The 11,995-nt window shown below is 39.0% G+C and overlaps 1 pseudogene; it reads left to right on the top strand.

Moving 5' to 3' along the window:
- Window positions 1–477: 477 nt before the first annotated feature.
- Window positions 478–11,588, top strand: LOC122043787 (annotated as a pseudogene).
- The last annotated feature ends 407 nt before the right edge of the window (window positions 11,589–11,995 follow it).

Here is an 11,995-nt window from a genome sequence, read left to right as displayed (position 1 = left end):
TTTGGCTCCGAACAGGCACTTGGATGTGTTTAGCTTGATTTTGAACCTCCTCAACGTTCGACACCTCTATTCTATATCTGCACAGAAATCAACATCATAGAGTGTCTTTATCAAGATGTCATAGATATATGCCTCCATGTTCCTGCCGATCTGATATCGAAACACTTTTTCATCTGCCTCTGGTAGATAGCCCCACTACAACAAAAACCCTCATAGACATCAGTGGAACAACAACGGTTTTAAGCAAAAACCGATGTCTTTGAGTATTTTACACCGGTTTTTTCCAAAAATCGGTGTCTATGAGCGCAGATTTTCGCTCATAGACATCGGTTTTTTAGGCGATGTCTATGAGCATCCGTTTTTTCGTTAATAGACACCGATTTTAACATCGATTTTTAAAATCTGATGTCTATGATAATTTTCCCACCAATACTTAGCTAAAATTTTCAACTCTTCCCTCTAACCTAACCCTATATGATGTCGTCCACGGGAGGCAGAGAGAGAGAGAGCTGTCTTCGGGTGATTCACCTTCTCCGCCTCTATCTTCTCCTCCCCTCCCATCGCCGACCCAATCTCGACCTCCTTTATTCTCCCAATTCGAAGCAGACAGAAACAGAGATCGGAGATCTGCGCTTCCGATTCACCGCTCGATCCGCCAAGATGTAGATAGGTTCCGAGAAGGCGTCGTCCCTTGATCTCTTGTCGGTCGTCGTCGCCTCCCTCTCCGACGGATATGGGCTCGATTCCAGCACCGGGGATGCGTTCGTGGAGAACCGGCTGCTGATCGCCGTCCTGAGCATAGTCATCGCCGTGCTTGTCGGTTGCGTGGCAATCTTCTTTGTCCGGCGATCGAGCGGAAGGAAGCCCGCCGAGCCGCCGAAGCCGCTAGTGGTGAAGACCCAGATGGATACAAAGGAGGACCAAGGGAAGAAGAAGGTCACCGTCTTCTTCGGGACGTAGACCAGGACGGCTGAGGGGTTCGCGAAGGTTAGGGTTTTTATCCGAGTAGTTCATTTTTTGAATTTTTCTCCCATGATCTTAGATTTTCCCCCCTTCTAGGCGCTGGTTGAGGAGGCAAAAGCACGGTACCTTAATGCCATATTTAAAGTCATGGATATCGTAAGATTATCTTCCTTCTGTTTCAGATCATTGGCTGATCTGTAGTTAGTTTCCTCAATTATAGGATGAATATGCTACTGAGGATGATGAGTACGAGGAGAACTTGAAAAAGGAGAGCTTGGCTTTGTTCTTCTTGGCTACGTAAGTTGAAAGCCAGGAATTTTTTTTTTGTATAAACAATCAGCTTCCTCAAAGTTCGAGCTGATCCCTTTGTTTTCTTTAGGTATGGAGATGGTGAGCCTACTGATAATGCTGCCCGGTTCTACAAATGGTTTACAGAGGTTCTGGAAGCATGAACATTTAGTTAATCTATTCTACCAATAATCCTTTTGCCTTGATCGATTGCTGATTATTAGTTTTTTATAGGGGAAAGAGAGAGGAATCTGGTTGGAAATCTTCAATTTGGTGTGTTTGGTTTGGGCAATCGGTAATATGAACATTTTAATAAGGTTTGGCATGATGAAATTGTCAGTATTCTTTTTGTGGGAATTGCTTGGCTGATATATTTGTGTATTGTGTCCTTGCAAAGGTTGCTGTGGTGGTCGATGAACTGCTTCATGAGCAAGGTATATACTCGATTTATTTAGTTTGTGATTTGACTAAGTCACATATGCTCCTTAAGCTGATTTTAAATCCTATCTTCAGTTGCAATCTCAAAGTTCATGCATTTCATTTTCCTAGAGAATTTAACTTGTTTTGTAGACTAATTGTTACTCTAAAAACTTGTAAAGTCAACATGGTCTGAGGAGTTACTAAGAAACAGTTGAGTAGTCATGTTATCTGTGAGTTTCATAAATACAACTGTAATGTAGTAGTCATGTGCAAGTTTGTAGATGTGTTTAATGAATTTAAGCATCATTCTTACTTGCATATTCTTCTATCTTTTTTTCCTCTGCATAGGCGCCAAGCACATTGTCCAAGTGGGGTTGGGAGATGATGATCAGTGTATTGAGGATGACTTCTCTGCATGGTATGTAGTATCGGCAAACTTTTATGCATGCCATCCAAATTCCAATGTCGGCTACAGTTATTTTTAAGTTTTTTGTTCTTTTTTCTCTTTTGCCCATCACTATCTCATTACTCCTTTGTGGAATATGAAATATCAACTGTACTTTCAGGAGGGAGCTTCTTTGGCCGGAGTTGGATAAGTTGCTTCAGGATGAAAATGAGACAGGTGCATCTACTCCTTATACAGCTGCCATTCCTGAATACCGGGTTGTATTTGTCAAGCCTGAAGAAGTTCCATATCTGGAAAAAAGTTTGAGTTTTGCAAATGGCCATGCTATTCATGACATACAACATCCATGCAGGTAGAGATGCTCTTTACAAAGACAATTTAAAAACAGTACTGGTTAGAATTTTCCAGTCCGTGAAAAGCATATCTAACACAACTTTTATATCTTCAAGGGCTAATGTGGCTGTGAGACGAGAGCTTCATACTTCAGCTTCGGACCGGTCCTGCATCCATTTGGAGTTTGACATAGATGGCACTGGCCTTACGTATGTGTATAAATTATATCATTCTGAAATCATGATTTCTTATTTATCTTTACAATGACAATCATTTTAAATTTCTTCTAGCAATGCTCCCCCATCAATGAATTTGGTTTTGAGTAAATAATAAAATATATTATGGAAGGAAATCTGTAATGCATGCAAAATGTGTTGAGGCCACTAATGTGCAAATGCTAGCTAATTCTAAAGTTCAATCACATAATTCTGAATCTGATACATGTCATTATTAAAGAATAGCTGTTAGCCTAATCAAAGGCCATATATCTGATACTATTGTAATTATAAATTTTAGAATGATGTTCTTGATTTTGCATACAACACTTCTACCAGACATCTAAACTCTGTTGGTCCCGGGGCTCGATAGTAGTGAAACTTATCCTTCCTGAACTTTACTTATTGCATGGAACTTTTTTTTTAAATTTGTGAACCGCTTGTTGAATTACCATGGGACAGCCTTCCACGAGTAATAATTTTGTGGACACATCTACCCTCTTGACACTCATTTAATCACAAATACTTATGTTTTCTTTAAGGAAATTTTGCATGGATAGTCTAGCAATCAGTCATGTTGAGTGAAATTCAGATTCTTTTTTTTTCATTGTTTATTACACATAATATTAAGCCCATTTTAGTGATTGTGTGGTTACGTCCTCTCATTTTATTTTCATCTTCACATTCATACTGCTTAAGATTAAGTTTTTCAATTTGTATGTTAATCATTATGGATCATTGTGATATTCTAAAAGTTGATATGTTCTGCATTCTTGCACTAGATTGCTTTTCCTTTTTTGCTCGCCTCTTGTTAACAAGTAGCCAAATTTTTGTGTCGTTTAGCATCTCATTAGTTTTTTTCCAAGTCTCAGGCAGCAGAGGAAGTTGATTTTTCTGGCAATGGGATTATAGCAGTTGGCCTAAAGGCACTTTATGGTGTTCTTCAGACGAATACCATGCTTAAAACTTGAACCTATCAGGAAATAATATTGGCGATGAAGGAGCTAAGGTAAGTCCATTTTTTAATTTTAATTTTACTAATTTTTATGTTTGCGCCTATTCATCTGGAAATAAGCAATTTGATTCTGCTGGAAGTACAGTAGTGTATTGGAATACAAGAAAAATTAAAGTTCATTATCACCATTAATTGATAATTTGATATTAGATGATTTCTTTGACGGTAAATGACAAAATTCTTGAATGGTATTAGATAAATTTACTGTGGTTGATATAGTAGGAATTCACACAAAGTAATTAGCATACAAACAAAATTCTTTAATGGTATTAGATAAATTTACTGTGGTTGATATAGTAGGAATTCACACAAAGTAATTAGCATACAAGCATCCTAATTGTAGTCGCTAAATGCAAATACCCTACTATGTTTAGCTAGTTCATTTAACTGTATTTATCTTAGTTTGTTTAGGTCAGTTTAATGGGGTTTTCATGGGGTAGTGAATTTTTTTTTAATATATTTGTGTTCTAGCAGTGATGAGATAATTATTTGCTTGTCATGAAATTTATCTTTGCTTGGCTGATTTATTTTAGTTTTAAATAACTATAGTTTTTACATGATTCTTGCTTTGTGTATATATATATATATATATATATATATATATATATATATATATATATATATATTCATTTTTAGATTTCCTTCTTAGATCATGATGCAGTTCTCCAATTTGCTATTATTTTTTGTTCATTTCAGTATTTACCTAGTTGCATCACTCTTAACCATGTTTCTTTATAGCCCAGTTGTGCATGCAGTAGTGATTAGCATATCATGTCACATGGGAGATATACCTCATGTTATGATGTTTTCTGTTGTCAAACTTTTTGTGAATGATTGGTATAGTGCATGATGATTTAAACTAGTCTTTTTGACTTCAGAAGAACATGCTGAATTTTCCATGTATGCTGGCCTTTAATATAGAGGGCTACAAGAGGATTATATCTTAGGTCAAGACACTCCAAATCCATCATAAACCAAAGGGAAAATAGTTTCTACTTACTAGAGGATTGAATGGACCCAAAAGGAAGCTCTAACTTGCTGTTTTGGGTGCTGAACTAAGGAGGCAGCTGCCTTCTTGCCGCATTCCTTGCTGCTATGGTTGGTAGCAGAAATCACAGAAAATAGGGGGCTTAGTGCAGGATATTCAGGATACCAAGATGGCATCAGAGGTAGTACAATAAATAGTATATCTCTTCATCAGAGGTAGATTTGTTCTTCTATGCTTCCTTCACTGGATTTGTTGTGTAGTCATATTTCTTTGTTCAACCATTATCATGCCTAGTAAGTTTTTTGTATGATGCTGTCGGTTCTTATCAATCTGTACACTTGCATTAGAAGGAGCAAATTATCTATGTTATATTCTAAGTAGCATATACTAAGTGTCATATATGAAAGTTTTAGATTCTATGTTATATTCGTTATCTTCCACAACATCCTTTAAAAACTCAGTATTCTATTTTATTTGATACATGTACACATTTGTTTTAGTTATTTGACATATGGTGGATTTATGTGTTTTTTACAGTTTACAAATCTCAAGTACTCCAGAGTTGAAATTGATGAAGTGCGGTTCGAGTGGGCTGAATGCATGCTAGATTACATTTGAAGTGCGGTTCTACCTTGATTTTGATATCTATTAGCTAGCTTTTGATGTAAAAAGAATGTTTGGGTATTTTATGGATATTGTTGTAAGAAGATTATTTATATAATTTGTTAATATTTGTGTATTTTATGGATATTATTGAATGAAGAATATTTGTATAATTTGTGAATATTTGTGTTTTTTTTTATTGTCGGTTTTTCATTGTTTCGGAAATCAAATTTGTGAAAAAATATACATATTACATCGGTTTTTCACCGCTGCAAAACCGGTATTATTAACTAATATTACATCGGTCATTTATCGCTACCAAAACTGGTGTTATTAACATACAATATTACATCGGTTTTACACCGTTGATAAAATGGTGTCGTTAAGTGATACTACACCGGTTAATAACCGATTCGAAGACCGGTGTCATTAAGTGATACTACACCGATTTTAACCCGATGTCTAAAATGGCAGACTTTTAACATCGGCTTCATAGACATCGGTCGAAAATGAAATAGACACCGGTGGAAAACCGATGTCTATGAAGGTTTTTGTTGTAGCGCCCCCACATTCTTGAGTCCAAATCACATGACATTGCAGCACAATGTTTCATCCACCGTGATGAAGTTCACCTTCTCTTGATCTTCTTTAGCGAGCGGGACCTGGTGATAGCCATGGTAGGTGTCCAACATGTAGATCATCTCACATCTGGCAGTTGAGTCCACTATCTGATCGATGCATGGCAGGGGTAGTAGTCCTATGGGCAGACTTTGTCTAGGTCTCTAAAATCGATGCCGACCCTCCACTTATTTCTCGGCTTGGAGACCAAGACTACGTTGGCTAGCTAGCTCGGGAATTGTACTTTGCATATGTGCCCAACCTCCAATAACTTCTCCACTCCGCTCGAATGATCTGATTCTGCTCTGAGCTGAAGTCCTGCTTCACTGGTCAAGCATCCGGTCAAATGTGTAGTTCATGTTGTGCTATTTCTGGGGATATACCAGAGAGTTCATGAGTTGCCCATGCAAATACACCCCGAGTTTTCCTCAGATAGGCAGTCAACTTGGCCTTCTGCTCCTCACTCAGATCAGTGGCGATGAAGGTAGTAGCCTCACCCAGGAAGGATGAATCTGTACTTTCTCATTTTCTTCATGTACAAGGGCTTGGGGGGGGGGCTTCCTAGATGGTGTTAATCTCTAGTCATTGAGTCTTCCAAGCAGTTCAGGCTTCTGCTCGGACCACCTCTACGTAGCATTTACGGGCTACTAGTTGATCGCCCCTGACCACGCCGACCTGGTCATCCACCGAGAATGTCATCTTTTGGTAGTAAGTGGACACGATCGCTTAGAACTCATTTAGAGCCGGGCGACCCAGGATCACGTTTGTTGGTTGCTACACCTGGATTCCGTTCTGTTCCCCTATACAAAAATTTGTACAAGCACAAAACTTAACCTAGCTACCCATGTGCTCTACTGATGTTTAACTTGGATTGCAAATGATGTTTAACATTATTAACCCAAGTTGCTCTTCAGAAGTTAAACTTGGATTGAAAATGATACTTAACATTTTTACTCCAAGTTTAACCGATGTGATCTTCCTAAGTTAAACCATATTATAGAAGATGATTAAACATATATTTCAAAGATCAGCTTCCAAGTTAAATATGGCGAGATACTAGGCCTTCTTGGGTATGAGATCATCCACCACTTCCTAGACAAAGCCTTTCAAAGAAATTCGATGTTTAACTTCTTACAGAAACCCTAGGTTTAACTATAGAGACCACAATAGAAACATAAGATCGAAACGTAAAATCGAAATACAAAATCGATAGCACATAATCGATACATAAAATTGCTAGCCTCTTGTGTTGGTGTTTCAGAATCCATGCAAAGAAAACTAACTAATTAATTCGAAGTGAAAACCATTAATTAGGTATACCTTTCTTTGTAGCTAAAGACCTCTTGATCTTCGGTTGTATTGCTCTCCTCCTCTTGGACGTTGTGTGGGCAACGATCTACCAAGATGAATTCCACCCGAACCACTTCTTTTCTTCCAAGACTCTCGAGCCACCAAGGGATGTCAAAATAGGAAATTTTCTTCTTTTTCTTCTCCTTCAAGCAACCGGCCACCAAGTGCTACTCCTCTTCTTCTTATTCCTCTCTAAGCAACCGGCCACAAGGATTTTCCAATCCTTGATGCCGCCGGCCCTAAGGAAGCAAAAGAGGAGACAAGGAGAAAGGTGTCGCTGGCCCTTATGGGAAAGAAAACAAAGAAAGAAGAAGAAAGGAGAGGGTCGGCCACAAGGAAGAGAGGAGAGGAGGCAAGGCTTAGGTTGTGTATCTCATGAGGCAACCTCTCATTCTCTTTTATATTCCTTGGTCATGGCAAAAAAGGAAAGTTTTAAACATAATTAAAATTTCCTTATTTGTGGCCTCCCATTAAAAAGGAAATTTTAACAACAATTAAAATCTCTCTTTTCTAAATTTCCTATTGTACATGCCAATAAAGGAAAGTTTTTAAAATTAATCTCTCTCTTTTAAAACATGTAGACAACTACAAAAAGGAAAGATTAATTAAAACTTCTCTTTTTATATCATGGTTACAAAAAGGAAAATTTTATCAAAAATTAAAATATCTCTTTGAAATATTATAGATAACTACAAATAAGGAAAGATTAAAATCTCTCTTTAATCTTTTGTATATAGCCATAAAAGGAAAGATTTTAAAATTTTAAAACTCTCTTTTAAAATCATGAGGATGACTATAAAAGGAAATTTTAAAATTAAAATTTCTCTTTTAAATCCCTTCATGAATGGCTACAAAAGGAAAGATTTTAACAAAATAAAATCTCCCTTTAATCCTAGTGGTGTGGCCGGCCCCATGCTTGGACACCAAGCATGGTTTTGGCCGGCCACCTCTTGGGCTCCAAGTTGATGCTTGGCCGGCCCCCTTGCTCCAAGCAAGGATGTGTCCAACCCATTACTTGGGTAAGAAGTGGACTTGGTGGATACAAGGCTTTATAGAGGCTACAACAGGGACCGAGAGGAGGAATTAGTTTTGGTCTCTCGATGAGCTTGAGATTCCTGTGTTCGCCCTGAACATCCAACTCAAGTTCATCAATAATAACTCATAATACTAAATAATTATTATTGAACTACCGTACCAATCCCATATTACATTATGGGCTCCTTCTTATTATGAGTGCGTTAATCTCCCTGTGTTAAAGATATTGAATGTCAATTAATCAAATGAGTTATTGTCACTCACTTAATTAACAACTAGCTCCAAGAATAGTACCACTCAACTTCATTGTCATGCCAAACTAGGTCCACCTGCAGGGTTTATATGACAATCCTTATGAGCTCCTCAAGGGAACATCATCAACCTAGATTACTAGGACACAATGTCCTACTATAATCAACAACACACCATATAAATAATATTATTTTCCAACTTATCGGGCCTATTGATCCAACTGAATAAATCTCACCCATTGATAAATTAAAGAAACAAATACTAATTATATGTGCTTGTTATTATATCGGGATTAAGAGCACACACTTCCATAATAACAGAGGTCTTATTCTTTTATACAGCAGTCAGTATAAAAGAATAACCTCAAATGGTCCTGCTCAATACACTCATAGTGTATTAGTGTATTTTTATAGTCAAGATAAACTAATACCAAATTATACTACAACCATTCCAATGATTTATTCCAATCCATTTTGGTTGTGAGCTACTATTTATAATTTATAAGGAACTGATAACATGATCTTCTGTGTGACATCACACACCATGTTATCTACAATATAAATTAAATAGACAACTACATTTAACATAAATACAGATATTTGACCAATATGATTCTTATTTCAAAATATAAATGTTTATACAAAAAGCTAGGCTTTTAGTATACATTCTAACAACATTGTAGGCGGAAGGCGCATCCACCACTATGAAGTTTGTTCGACGAGTCCTCATGAGCGGTTCATCCCTTAAGCTTATGACCATTTTAATTTAGCCAATCGACAACACCTCATTTCCAGTGAAGTCGTATAAGACCTTGGACATTGGTTGGAGCTTGACTTAGTCTATCTACAGTTGGTCGAATGCCTTCTTGAAGATGATGTTGACCGAGCTGCCGGTGTCCATGAATGTCTTATGGATGGTATAATTGGCGATCACCACCTTGATGATTAAGGCGTTATCATGGGGGACCTCCACCCCCTCTAGATCTTGAGGCCTAAAGCTGATCTACGATCCTCGGGACTTTTCCTCATTGCATCCAACCTCGTGCATTTTCAAACATTGAGCGTGTGACTTTTGGGCCCTGTCAGAGTCTCCATCGGTCGGGCCCCCTGCGATCATCCCAATATCAACTAGAGCGGAGTTATTTTTATTCTCTTCCTTCTGAGCGGATGTCCGGGGTCCTTTCGAAGTTTCCCGAGTTGGCCTATCCCCATGTCGCGACTGTGATCGTCTTCGGGGTGCCTCGCCTCGAGTATTGTCTTCACCACGCAGGTTCTCCACTCGGTGGTGGTGGTGGTGGCGCTCGGGTGTCAGAGATTATCGTCGGCCATCGCGTTGAATGGGTTGACGTGGTGGGGGGTTGAGGCGGTAGCAGTCCCTGGTGTTATGGGTCATCGTTTTGTGCAACGAGCAGAACATTGGAGTCCATTGTTGGGACTCTTTGACCTTCTTCTGCTCAGCCTCTACATGCTACATGGCATGCACCCTTGGCTCTAAGTGTTGTTGCGTCATGCCTGATCGATGTCCTTTCGGGAGAGGATTGGCGTGTGGCATCCTGTGTTTGTGTACAGCAGTAGACTCGGTGATCGGTTCCTTCTTTCGCGATGCTTGTGCTTCCTACACATTGATGTATTTCGTTACTCGTCTGAGCAGCTCGTCGAAGTTCTTTGGTAGCTCCATGATAAGCAAGCAAAAGAATTCCCCCTCTATGAGCCCCTGGGAGAATGCGCTCCGCAGGACTTCCTGGGTAGTAGAAGAGACCTCCATGGCCACTTGATTGAATCTTTTAATATAGGACATCGGTGGTTCCTTGGATCCTTGCTTGACCGTGAATAAATTTACTTCCGTCTTTTGATAGCGGCGGTTGTTGGTGAAGTGCTACGTGAATGCCGCTTAGAAGTATTGGATCGTGACACACGTGAGGGGGGGGGGGTGAATCATGTGGTTTTCAAAAACACTTCTTTTCAATTTTAAAAACATGAGTACGCAGCGGAAAGTAAGAATTTCGAAGATAAGAAAATACGAGAAGAACACAAGCGGTTTTTACTTGGTTCAGAGCCTTCGGTGGCTCCTACTCTAAGGCCCAGGTCCCGTAAACCTATCGATGGACAATTCACTAAAGACCTCTTCCAGTACTCCTGGAAAAGAGAATTGAGTACAAGAAAAACTATGCCAAGTGTAACATGTTGGTGCAATCGACCTCCAAGATTTTAATGTCCGAAAAAATATGTTTAAGTATGTTTAATGGAGCTTAGTCTCGGGAAGTCCTAGTTGTAGGCTAGGCAAGGAAAATCTCAGCAGATCGTGGAAACCAGGTGGATTCGATAGGTCTGGAGGACTAGATCCCTAGGTAGCCGAATACTGAGTCCTAGTTGTAGGCTAGGCAAGGGAAATCTTTGTAGATCGTGGAAGCTAGGTGGATTCGATAGGTCTGGAGGACTTGATCCTTGGGTAGCCGAATACTAAGTCCTAGTTGTAGGCTAGGGAAGGGAAATCTCGGTAGATCATGGAAGCCAGGTGGATAGGTCTGAAGGACCTGATCCTTGGGTAGCCGAATACTAAGTCTTGGTGAGTGAAGTTAGGTGGAGAAAACCCTAGGGGGTGATAACCTTAGGTTCTGGTGAGTGAAGCCAGATGGAGAAAATCCTAGGGGGAGATAACCTTAGGTAATGAGAAGTCTTGGAGGAGTGAACTCCAAGCAAGGTTGATCGCGCGGTCGACCGGACCAGCGAATCTTGGTGATTCTAAGTTTAGTTTTACTATAGCATCCTGTATTACTATTATTGCTGCTAGCTATTGTAATATTACAGGAAAGGCCTTAGTGGATTAGGTGATCAGACATTGAGCAGAGAAAGTCCAAACAAGTCTGGAGGACCAATGTTTGGCAAGTAGTTGAAGTAAGCAACTGGAGGAGCAACAGTGAGATCGTGTTCCTGAAAGAAACAACCTAAGGTCACTGATCCAATTGAAGGAACTGGGAAGGTTTCTGAGTTGAGATCAAGACAGTTGAACTATCTATTATTATTACTCATGCATTTATTATTACTGTGCAAATATCTATTTTGCAAGATTATTGTTTAATACTGTTTTGCAGGTTCAACCTGATCAGTCGACCGAACAAGGCTAACTTAGAGCAGATATTTGTTCAGACTAAAATAGAGTGGGTCCGATCAAAGCTTGATCGGTCAACTGAATAAGATGATCGGTCAACCGAACCCTGATGACTCAACACAGTTCAGATCGAGTATAAGCAAAGAAGGAAAGCTTGCTGATCGGTTGACCGAACACATGGATCGGTCTGTTAGGATGTATACTAAATTAAAGCCTAACTTTTGGTATAAGCATTTATCTAGAAATAAGAATCACATTGGTCAAGTATCTACATTTATATATACCAAATGTAGATATTCAATTAATTTATATTGTAGATAACATAGTGTGTGGTGTCACACACAGAAGATTGTGTTATCGGTTCTTTATAAATTATAAACAGTAACTCACGACCAAGATGG

Source organism: Zingiber officinale, chromosome 2A (genome assembly GCF_018446385.1).
Source record: "Zingiber officinale cultivar Zhangliang chromosome 2A, Zo_v1.1, whole genome shotgun sequence".
NCBI classification, from domain to species: Eukaryota; Viridiplantae; Streptophyta; class Magnoliopsida; order Zingiberales; family Zingiberaceae; genus Zingiber; species Zingiber officinale.
This window is presented reverse-complemented; position numbering and strand designations above follow the sequence as displayed.